This window comes from Muscardinus avellanarius, assembly GCF_963383645.1.
Source record: "Muscardinus avellanarius genome assembly, chromosome: 8".
Taxonomy (NCBI): domain Eukaryota; kingdom Metazoa; phylum Chordata; class Mammalia; order Rodentia; family Gliridae; genus Muscardinus; species Muscardinus avellanarius.
Window position 1 is genome coordinate 19,391,790 of NC_137794.1, and position 12,978 is coordinate 19,404,767.

The following is a 12,978-nucleotide window of genomic DNA, read 5'->3' on the forward strand; positions in this document are numbered from 1 at the left end:
ATTATACTCTTCTTATTGTTCTTGTGTTTTACAAAAAAAACCTGTCAATATTAGTCTTTGTTTATACATATTATGTACATGGTAAATGATTTTCTATGCAAATTAGTTTTAAACATCATCTTATTTCCGCTATTTAGTTACTAAAGGATTATTAATTATTTTAAATAAAGTAGGATAAGACAAAAAAAAGTGGGTGTTTCTCAGCATTCTCTAGGTCAGGCCTTCCTTCTTTGGGCCTCAGTCATCTTTGATTATAATGCATTTCATGCTGTTTTCCTGTGTCTCTGAAAAAAACTGAGACATGTTCTTCCACATAAAGCCCCGTTTAAATATCCAATCTCTTTTATTTTTCCTCTTCCTTTTTAAATTCCATTTTCTTTCTTATTCTTTCCCCTCTATAAATTTACATTATTTCATCAGGAATAAGTGTGTGTGTGTGTGTGTGTGTGTGTGTGTGTGTGTGTGTGTCTGTCTGTCTGTCTGTCTGTCTGTCTTTCTGTTTATGTGATAAATGATTTAAAATAATTTTTCAATTATTGTAAACAATGCTTTTTCCTAACTACAAATGTGTGTATGTGTGAGAGAGAGAGAGAGAGAGAGAGAGAGAGAAAGAGAGAGAGAGAGAGAGAGAGAGAGAGAGAGAGAGAGAGAGAGAGAAAGAGAGAGAGAGTTAGTTTGAGGGAGAGAGAGAAGAAAGAGGGGTATTCTAATACTGATGGTATTCTACTACATTCTTGGTCCTTTTTTTATTTTTATTTGATTTTGAAAACTGTTTTCACTTAAGTTGCTGAGGCTGGCCTCAAAACTGTGATCATCCTGTCTCAGTGTCCCAAGAATTAATACAAATGCCTATTTTTAATATTATACCACTTAAAATAAAATCTTAAAATTATCAATTATGATAACCAAGAACATAGAAGTCATAGCTCATTAAATTTTCTTATTTACTATAACTGTAATGAACAAACATATAGATAAATTGGTCAGAAGAGGTACTCAGTAAAAATAACAATCATTGGCTTTTATGTTCAAGGGAGACTAAAGTCAGTAAATAACCATAATTGTGTCTTAAAAATATCTGCTAGTATGTCACATTCTAAATTTAACTGCTTTTCAGAAATTGCAGCAATGGCTGAGTAAACTCGCTGTCACTCAGTATCTGCAGGAGAGGGCTGGCATGTACTCCTGGACCCTGATCTCAGTGTGGTCCTCCAATGCTTTTCCCACACTGACAGTGGAAACCAGGGGAAAAACATTCCAGATCTATTTTCTGTCTATACACAGCTCCAATCTCACAAGAATGATCAGCCCTACAAGGTCCAGATTCACAGTGAGAATCAGGAAAGGGGAGAATCTAAGTGTAAGTGTTTACCTTGTGAACTGAATCTTGAGGCTGCTGTCCTTTGCCTGGCGATTTTCTGCATAAATGCATTTGATTAGTCCCAATACAGTGACTCATAATTCTCCTCCACATTATGACTGTGATTCTCTTTTTTTTCTCCCTCTCTCCATTACCATTTAAGAAATGCTATTTATGATTTCTATGCTTCATATAACAAAATATCAGCATGCAGCAATGTTAAGTGATAGCATTTTAAAAAATTGTCATTTTGTTCTTTATACTCCCCACCTCTTGTTCAACCATGCTTTCTGAAGACACTGCAATTAAGAAAGTGCATAATTAACGACTCGCTTTCCCTGTGTTTTCTTTCTGGTATCCCAGAGGTTGCTAGCACTATAAGATTTGCTTAATGGATTTGTTCTTTATTGTCAAAACAAACACACATTGAAAAAAGAATATTCCAATAAGCTTTTAATCTTAATCGAAACACCTCTTTCCTGAAACTGAGTTTTATGTTTTGATAAGAAAAGTAACTACAGTGATTATCAGTCTAGAAACATGCACAAGTAATTAAAGATAAGAAATAGGATAGTTTGATCCAAGAGAATCCATTTTAAAGAAATGTAAAGCAGAAACAGAACCAACTTTACATCAAAGCAAAATAACTATTGCCATGTCAGTTTCCAAGGCATAGTAAAAATATTTAGATGGTCGGTGTCGGTAAAATATTTATTTATTTATTTATTTAATTTGTGTGGTACTAGGGATTAAACTGATCTATACTCTCAGCTCTATTATTTTTCTTAATTTTGTATATGTATCTCACTAAGTTTCTGATAGTCTTGCTGTTTTTGAGGCTGGCCTAGAAGCTAAATTCTTTCAGTTTCAGAATCCCACATACTGAAATTAAAGGCATGAGCCACCACACACAGGTTTGCTGAAGTATTTATATGGTAGCATTCATTCATTAAAATGTAGCATTAATTCATTAAATATATATATGCTTTAAAAATGAATATGGTTATATAATAAAGGTATAAAAATAAATTATTATTTATTGTATAAAAATTATTGTATACAAATAAATAAAGGTTAGATATATTATAGGTATTGCATAAACCTATGTTTATACAATAGGTCACATTATTTATACAAGTAAGCATAGGTCTAAAAGAAACTTGCTACAAACCTTTTGAGAGGAAAAACATGTCTGGAAACCATTAAATCTTTGATTTGCTCAGGATTTCTTGATAATTCACAACTACAGGAATGAGGCAATGGTAAACATAATCAGGTAATGAATTTCTTAAAGTTTGTGAGAACAGTATGAGTTGCAGAATTAGATAAATTTCAGGAGCCTAATAATTCCAATTATCACCACAGCAAAAGGCAAGAGACCCTACCTAAGGAGTAGATAAAGATATCAAAATGTATATGGTAAGAAATCAATATGCTAGCCGGGCGTGGTGGTGCATGCTTGTATTCCCCGTGCTTGGGAGGCGGATACAGGAGGATTGCGCAGGTTTGAAGCCAGCCGTGCTGGCTTAAGAGACCCTGTTCCCAAATAAAAATATAAAAAGTGGGTCTGGGAGTGTAGCCCGGAGGTAGAAGGGCTTTCAGAAATCCCAGTACCACCAAAAAAAAAAAAAAAAATCAATATGCTATAGTTTGTGTCCATTATATGAAAGCAATAAAACTATGCCAAAATTGAATAAACACTCAGAACTTAACTTACAAACATACCAAGAAAAAAAGAAAAGTTACAAAAGTACTTTCCAAGTTCTAAGGATATAAGAATAATGATTTTCTTTAATAAGGAACTCTATCAAGTGGCTGCTTTTTACAAGAGCTATCCTAAGTAGTATGAAGAATTCAAGTAGGAATAAGAACTCTTCCTTATGCTTAAACCATTGAGATTGGAATATATTTCATATACTTATCTGGATACCATTTTATCATAATGGAAGGATTTTTCTATGTGAAAATTAAAGAATTTGCATTGAGCAAACATTTTCCACATATACATAAAAGTGAATTAGCCTTAAACATTTGTATACCTCCTTTTTATGTCAATTACCTACTTCTAGTATTTAATTTAGATATTGGGTATTATGATTTGGATATAGAATGGCCAATATATAGATGATATACATGTACTGGCAATGCAAAAATGTTCAAAGGTGAAATAATTGAATCATGGGGTTCTAATCTCATCACTGGTTAAACCCATTGATGGAAAAATGTTTTCTTGGGGTGGTAAAATAGCTGGAGGGGAGGGGTCACTGGGAATGTAGCGTTGGGGACAATATATATGTTTTTTTCCTCTTTGTACTCTCTTTGCTTCCTACTATCCTGAGCCTTACCCAGAGCCCAGCATAACATGAACTAAAACCTCCAGAGCTGTGAGCAAGCAAATCTTTCTTCCTTTAAGTGGTGGTTGTCAAGTATTTTGTTTCTCAATAGAAAGAATGATGACTGAAACACCATGTGCTTGTCTGTTACTAGTGGAAAGTTACTTAAACTATCACTTCATAAATAAGTTTATGTATATAATTCATTATGTAGCTGAACAGCAACTTATAGTTTAGAGAACACTCATATGATATTTTATTTTCCAGGATGCATATGAATTAATTGCACCTCCCTATCCTGCTTATTTGTGTATTATTTCACTATACATGAGTCCCTACTATGTGACAAGTACTATGGTATATTTGGGAATTATAATACTAAATTCAAGTTAGCAGGTAAATAAGTGTAATGTAAAAAGGAGTAGATGAGGTCAATTTCTCATAGGAGGTAGCCAGTGTAGTGGCTAGAGTTCCATTAGGGTCATCAAGACCCCCACCACCAGTGTATGTACCCTGTGCAGTTTCTGTTCCTTGTATTTAAGTATTAGTGATGCATAACTGCCATGCTGGGCAGCAATGGCCTGGGCTGTGTCAGAGGCCTAGCCTGGGGACAGTTGCCATGTGCTTTGTCAGTAGGTATTTGAGCAACCTGCATTTTAAGAAAGATAAAATCAAACCAGAATGGTAATGGTGCTTTTGTAAAGACTAATGCTAATGCAGAAAAGACAGATGGAGAAGAAGGACACAGCTGCCCAGTCCTTACTCAACAAGCTAATCAGAAGCAGCCTTGCGGGTAACAGGAACCAAGTGCCAGTCCTGCAGCAGGATCCAAACGCACCCTCTGCTCTGTAAAGGCCATCCAAGAGCTTCTACTGAAACCACAGCTTCTCTAGGGAGTCTATGTCATGAGTTTCAACTGTATAACCAAAATATAAGAGAATGCATTGCCTTTGGGACTTGCTGAGCCCTCATGGAATTTAGATGCCCAGTCCAGTCTTGCACTTGGAAAACAGCTGCCTTTGTATTGGCCATACTCAGCCAAATAGGACCTGCAAACAGATACCCCTGTGTCTGTGCATCTCTCTCAATTATGAGCTTACCCTTGAAAAATGAAAAGTGATTGAACAAATGAAAAAATTTTACCTTGAACTGAAGTTAGATTATGCTGGTTGAGGCAAAAAATTGGGAAGAGGTCAGAAGATCAGCAAGCACTTCTGCAGCCATCCTAGACTGGTGCTGCAAGCTCAGGTTGGTCGACCCAAGAAGATCGACGTATTCATTCTGGACGAGGCTGCTGTGATGATAGCTACTCAGGCCACCAGTGAATGGGAATGGGTATGTAATCAACTTTCAATAGTAGGAATAAGTAGAAATAATTTTAACCTATTGTTTTATGCCTCAGAAAATTCAATGGATGAGTTTTGAGTCCATGAAGTATATGCATCAGAGTTCAAATGCATTTTGTTGGGGATAGTCCCAAAGGATTATGCATTTTTTAAAAGGTAAGATCTCCATTGTCACTGAAGACAATATTCCTTCACAGTCCATATACAGTCCCACCAGTGTCTATCTCCTAGGGCTCAATGGTTCACAGATAGTTCTGTGACTTTGTGCAGCCTAGCAACATCAGTGATATAAAAATGTATTGGAGCTAGATATGATGGTGTATGCCTGTAACCCCAGTACTTGGGAGGCTGAGACAGGAGGATAAAAGGTTCACAGCCAGCCTTAGCTAGTAGTGAGGCTATCAGCAACCTTGTAAGACCCTGTTTCAAAATAAAAATAAAAAGGGTCTGGGGATTTGGCAAAGAAAAGTATTGGATAACTTTGGTGTCTGGGGATACTTTTACCCATTTTAGTAAATTCCTATGTATATGAAATGATAAAATGTGTACTAGAACAAAAAAATCAGACAAGAACCTAGAAGAACAGGAATAGTATAATCTCAAAGCCAACAAAAGGCAGGAGAAAATTAAAATCAGAGCAAAAATCAATTAAATGGAGAATAAGAAAAATACAAATGATTAACAAAAAACTTTTTATGAAAAGATTAGCAAGAATGACAAACCATTAGCCAACCTAATAAAAAAAAAAGAGAGAAAATCAAATTATTAAAATCAGAAATGAAAAAAAAAAGAGAGACATCACCATCAATGGTGGGGAAGTTTAGAGAAACATCAAAAAGAAAAGCACAGGTCCAGATGAATTTTTAGCTACAGTCTACAAACTTTTACAGAAAAACTAAAGTCAATACTTTACAAGTTTTTTTTTTTTTTTGTAAAATCAAAAGGGATGGAATTCTTTTAAATTTCTTCTATAAGACCAGTTTCACATTAATACCAAAACCAAATAAAGAGACATCAAGAAAAGAGAATTGCATACCAATATCATTGATAAAAAGAGATGAAAAATTCTAAAAAGAAGTGCTATCCATGTGAATTCAAAACCACATCAAGAAAACTGTACAGCATGACCAAGTTGGTTTCATCCAAGGAAAACAAGGCTGGTTTAACATACACAAATCAATAAAAGTTATTCAACACATAAACAGAATTAAGAACAAAAATAACATGATCATCTCAATAGATGCTGAAAAAGCACTTAAAAAATCTAACCGCCATTCATGTTAAAAATACTTCAGAAAATTAGAATAGAAAGAATGTATCTCAACATCATTAAGGCAATATACAATAAACCTAAAACCAACATCATATTGAATGGTGAAAAACTGTGGAAATTCCCTTTAAAATAAGGGAAAAGACAAGGATGCCCACTATCACCACTCATTTTTAATATACTCAAGACTCATTCCAGAGCAATAAGAGAAGATATCAAAAGAATTCAAATACAAATTTAATAATTAAAATTCTCTTCATTTGCAGATGACATGATCCTATATCTAGGAGACCCTAAAACTCAGCCAAAAGACTACTAGAGCAATTTAAAAATTCAGAAAAATAAATGTATACAAAATCAACCTAAAAAAACAGCATCTTTTCTCCATGCCAACCATGAGTCCACAAAGAAACAAATACAGAAAACAATTCCATTCACAATTACTTCAAAACCAATAAAATACCTAGAAATAAAACTAACCAAACAGATAAAAGACCTCTACAATGAAAATTAGAAAACATTAAAGAATAAAATTGAAGATCTTGGAAGATAGAAAGATCTCCCTTATTCTTGGATATGCAGAATAAATATTGTCAAAATGGCCATTATACACAGAACACAGGAAAGAGGAAGATGTGTTACTGCATTTCATTGACTGTAACTTGCAATTCGTTTTTTAAGAGAGCTTTATTTTAGGTACAAGTAAGAATAGAGTGGTGAATTCAATAATGACCTATCAACTTAACTCACTGTATCAAAGATATTCAGGTCCTAATTCTGAAAATCTATGAAGATCATATTATATGGAATATAAAGATTGGAATGTGGTGTGATTATACTGTTTCTTTGGGTGGGCTTTCAATATTTCTTTTTACAAGGACCTTTCCTAAAGGTCCTTGTAAAAAGAAAGGCAAGAAGTTAATAGAAGGAAGAATATAGAAAGGTGAAAGCTCGTGTGTAGATTGATGTAAGGAAGCAGTCACACGCTATGGAATACAGTCAGCCTATAGAAGCTGAGAATGGAAAGACAATAAAAATTTCAGGAATGCAACACTGCTGCAACTCATTTTAGATGGCTAACCTTCAAAGCTATAAAATAATAAACCTGTGTGGTTTATGTTTGCCAATTAGTTACATTGGTCATAGGGGACAAATGCAAGAATCAAAAGCTCTTAGTTAAATTCTGACAAAGAGCTGACCCTGGTGATTAGTAATCCTAAAGTGGTTTATAATGCTAATATTTGAAAGGCTGGGGCAAGAAAATCTCAGGTTCTAGGTCAGCCTATGTTAATTCAATGAGACACTGTTTCACAATTTAAAAATGATGGGGCTGTAGCTCAGAGGTAGAGTGCTTCTGGGTTCAATTTTCAAGATCACAAACACACAGCAAAAGTTTTGACAAAGTGATTAATATACCATTATTGTGAAAATGCATGCCAATTAAAAAGATCCTAATGTTAATATGTGATTGTTAGCCCTTATGCTATTCTGTGACTAAAAAAACATGTTAAATTCATTAATTTGAAATAATATCTCTGAAGGTTGAAACCATAAAAGGCTTTGTGGTCCACAGCACCTGTGCAAATTGATGAGTTTTTGAAAGCTTTCCCAAAACATACTAAGTATTGTTGGCCTGTTTATACTGAGAATTCACACTGTATTTTCAAGTTGTATTTAAAAAATATATAATGTTTCTTTTTTCCCCTGAGGTTTTATTTTGCTGAAAACTATATTCTCTTAAAATTGAAAAAGTAAGGTAATATACATTTATTTGCATATATATGGTAGGAAACATTAAAGGCTTGTTTTTATTAGTTTCCTTTTACAATGTCATCAATTTAGAAAACCACAAATGATACCGGTTCCCACTGAATTTGTATCAGTAGTAGAAGTGTTCATTTTTTCTCCAATTGAAATCTGCATCAATCAAATTAGCATGCTACTTTCAAGTATATGAATCACTTTTAGTATCAAGTTCTTTATGATAATGTTAAATTTCTTAAAGAAAAATACTGTTTAAAAACTCTCAAGTGGATGTAAATGCTCATAAAATTAAAAATGCTAAATGTGGAACCATGTTAGTCTAGTCATATGAAGTTTTTCTTTTTGATGATTTAGACACACTGCCTTCTAGGCAGAGAAGGCTTCTGAACCAGACCACAAGGACATGGCAAGATTAACATGGGGGAAGCAATTCCACATAGAGAGGTGGGCTTTAAATGAAACAGAGGGTATTGTAGGGGATACATTGCTTTCCCATATCTGAAGCTCAGGGAGCATAGTCCAAAAGTCTACCTACCATTACTGGAAAACACTATCAGGAGGAGAGTCATTCAGCTATCTTTTTTCCTAACCTTTTCCTTTTGACCATTAAATTGTTTTCTAACATTGAGTATGTAGGTTCTTATTTTCTATAATTAATTTATTTTCAACCCTATTCTACACATAAGATAATTTCAGAATTAGTAACCCTAAGCTCTGTGTGAATCAAACTTTTCCATAATAGTGTAGTGTTTATGTATAAATCTTTTAGTATTTATCTTACCATTATCAATCAAATCTATGTTTTTTTAGTGTTTTTTAGGACAGATCTCCCCCCCCACTCCATTTAGTAAGGTTATGTCATAGTTTTCCAGTGAATATAGATTTATTCACATCAGTCTGCATTTTGTGATTGCTCACTCCAAAACTGTTAATTTTGTCTTTAGATTGTATACAGTAAAGTTCACTCAGTAGAGTTTTATTGCTTTCCACAATGCTATCTACCACCCCAGTAACATGTAAAATGATTATATTACCTTAAAAAATGCTTTTGAATGGTCCATTAAAAGAAATTGCAGTGCCAATTTTCTCACAACCACTGATTTTTCTGTCCTGAAATTTGGTTTTGCACTTTCCTAAATACCATGTTAATAAAATAACATGATGCCTTTAGTATATGGCTCTTTCACAGCAAAAGCCACTTAAAATTGATCATTTTCTTTGGAAAGATAGCCAGAAGTGGTATAGCTGGATCATATGATAAATTCATTCCAAATTTTTTGAGCAGTCTCCACATAGACCTCCATAGCAGCTATACGAATTTGAAATCTCACCAAGAATGTAGAATAACCATGTTTATAGTAGCACAAGCCAACAATAGCCAAATTATAGAATCAATCTAGGTATCCATCAACAAATGAATGGATTACAAAATTATGGGACATGCATTCAATGGAGTTCTACTTAGCAATAAAGTAGAAAATATTATGCCAAGTATAGGAAAATAGATGGACCTGGAGAACACTATGTTAAGGAGATTAGCCAGTAACAGAAGCAAAGGGTCATGTTTTTTCTCTCATATGCAGAAGCTATGGAGTAATCTGAATACAAGAAGGACTTTAGTGGAGCCAGGGAAGTCATTTAGGGGAGGGCTGTGCGAGAGGAAAAAATAATGAAGGAATGACTGTCACATTATGTATGTATGTGAGAATGTCCATGTCAACCTCAATAACCTGTGTAGTGTGGAGTGGGGAGGGAGCCAGGAGAAAGTCCACCAAGTGCTGTGTGCATGTTTGTCATCATCACAATGAGCTACATTATGATGTTAGACTAGAATGCGCCAATAAAAATATAAAAAATACATTTAAGAGAGATTTATCAGTATAGTAATAGTAAATTTTGTAATTAGAGTCATAAAATATTATGTATATATACAAGAATTTCTTCATCTAACCACCTTATAAAAGATTACAATTTTGTGAATAAGAATAAATATATAAATGTATAGTTTAAATATTTGCATATAAGTTTTATGTGAACAAAGGTCTTTAAATAACTTGAAGAAAAACTTGATATTTGACTTGATGTGAAGCATATTTTTAAATTATAAGAATTTACCACGTTATTTTCTAAAGTAATTTTACCACTTTCCCTTGATGGCAGTTGGGTGGTTCTGCATTCTCATTGGCATTCTGTATTATCATTGTACTTGTTAACTTCAGTCATGGTAGTTATAGGTGTGCAGAGGTCATTTTGGAGTATTAATATCAACTTTTGTTAAATTTTAAATTATAATATTGCTTGGAGTTTACTGAAAAGCAAAATAGTAGATGGACTATATTCTAATATTTTTTCAGTTATAAATTGCTTGTATTTAGCAATATTTGCCTTAATGCTTTCTATTTATCTATATAAATTATGTGTTTTTAGTTTTTATATATTATCTAATATGACTTTTTACATGAGCAACTTGATAGTTTTAGATAAGAACAGTACTATTTCTTATGCAGTAACAGTACAATTATCAAAATCAACATCACTGACTATAGTCAATAACAATATATTTTATTCTTGAACATTGCAAATAGAGTAGATTTTAAGTATTTGAATCTCAATAATTTGCTTAACAAAATAATGAGTCTAGTAAATTTTAAACTTCCCTTGAAGTTTGGTTTATCTGATGTTGTCTTTTTATTAAAATTCAGGTTTTATGGTACTATGGAATAAATACAACATAAATGTTCTAGTGTCATCCATCAGTGCACATTAATTAAACAATTTTGGGGAGTTATTTTGAGACCCTGTATATATATTATTTCTTATAAATTTTCACTCACTATTTTCAGCAACAATTGATGATTTTCTATCTCCATGCATATATTCATGCAATTGTTTGTTTTCTGCTATAAAAAGATTTCTTGAGCCAGGCGTGGTGGCACAGGCTTGTAATCCCTGGGCTTGGGAGGTGAAAACAGGAGGATCGCGCTGGTTGAATCCAGCCTCGCTGGCTAAAGAGACCCTGTTTCCAAATAGAAGGGCTTCCAGGAACCTCAGTACCACCAAAAAAAAAAAAAAAAAAAGATTTCTTGAGTATTTTTCAGTTCACTACATTCAATTCACACAAGAATTAGTTAATTAGCTAGTGGTTGTCTTGTCAGTAAAGCAGGTGGTTAGTACACACAAGGCTATGGGTTCAAGACTTATTTAAAAAGAAAAACAAGCAAACTAAACCCAAAACAATAACAAAAGAGAATTAGCACAAAATTGTTATTATTCAGTGAATTATAATCCACTAAATTTTTATTTCAGTTATTGAAAGGCTCAAATTATCTTATAGTTAATGAGTAGTAACCTTTTAAAATATAGCCTGAATCCTTTTGATAAATTCTCAGTTTTCTTTGAGTACTTTTAATAGTTTCTTAATTTTCAAAAAGTTTACTTAAGGTTTGTTCTATCCCTTCTCTGCTCCAGGCTTAGAATTTATCTTGCTTTAAAAAGCCATAGTTCCTCTAATTAGAGAATAATATTTAGAAATCAAGGTCTGGAGAATGTTGTTATTAATATAACTAGAAAATGTGCATTTGTATGTATAAATATAATACAAATATCCTTACTCATATGTCTATATTTTAAATTATGTGGTATACACATAGATTGTGAATAGGCAAATATATCCCTCATATATGTAATTTTATATATATATATATATATATATATATATATATATATAGTCATATGTAAAGATAAATACACAAGAGATAGTACTTGTTTGTAATAAACACACACATAGATGGGTTTCATACTGATATAATTTCACTTATTCAATAAACACTAGACACATTCTAGTATAGTAAAACTATAAATACAGCTGTTTCATATATTTGAATACATATATTTATGTTATATGACTATTAAAATCATAAGTAAATATTCCTAAGTTAAATTTATAAACAAAACCAAAGCATGCTTTTTAGTTCTTCTTTCAGTATTATAATTTATTTCTCAAACAATGACAAGTCTAGCCCCCAGCATCCTTAATGTAGCTACTCATTTGGTAAAGGAAAAAATATACTAGAAACAGGTTTAGAATTGCTAAACAAAACTACTGCAGAAATTAAACTAATGATAAATCTATTTAAAGTTTTGTTATTCATTAAAATTTACATAAAATAGGTATATGAATCCTCAATGTATATCAGATGGGTTTTGACATCTTCCCTCTCCCTGATTCCTTTTCTCTATCTTAATGGGTCAGTTTTGAGGGTTATTAGGCAGTGAATCCAGAGACTTTCTACTTTTAAACTATACCACTTGTCTATTTTATTTCATTTATTTTGAAGCAGGCACTGGCCTAACCCCTCGGCAGGCCCCAGCACTGGCCTTGCCTCATGGCAGGCTCTGACCCCAGCCTCACTGGCCCCAGCATTGGCCTAACCCCTCGGCAGACTCCGGTCCCGGCCTCGGAGGCCCCAGTAGTGGCCTTGCCTCATGGCAGGCTCCGATGCCGGCCACTGGCCCCGGCATGGGCCTAACCCCTCAGCAGGCTCTGATCCTGGCCTCAAAGGCCCCAGCACCAGCCTTGCCTCATGGCAGGCTCTGATCCCGGCCTCATTGGCCCCAGAACCAGCCTAACCCCTTGGCAGGCTCCGATCCTGGCCTCGGAGTCTCCAGCACTGGCCTTGCCTCACGGCAGGCTCCAATCCCAGCTTTGCTGTGTCCGTCACTGGCCTTACACCTTGGCAGGCTCCAATCCGAGCACCCTCTCCACCCAACCATTTGTCCCACATTCTCGAGGGTGTGTGGTGGTAGCATTCTGCCTCTGGGGTTATTACTTCAAAGGTTCCAGGTGTAATGCATCAGATCTCTTCCTCCCCTGAGTACTGGCCACTGCCATTGCCACTGCCTCCA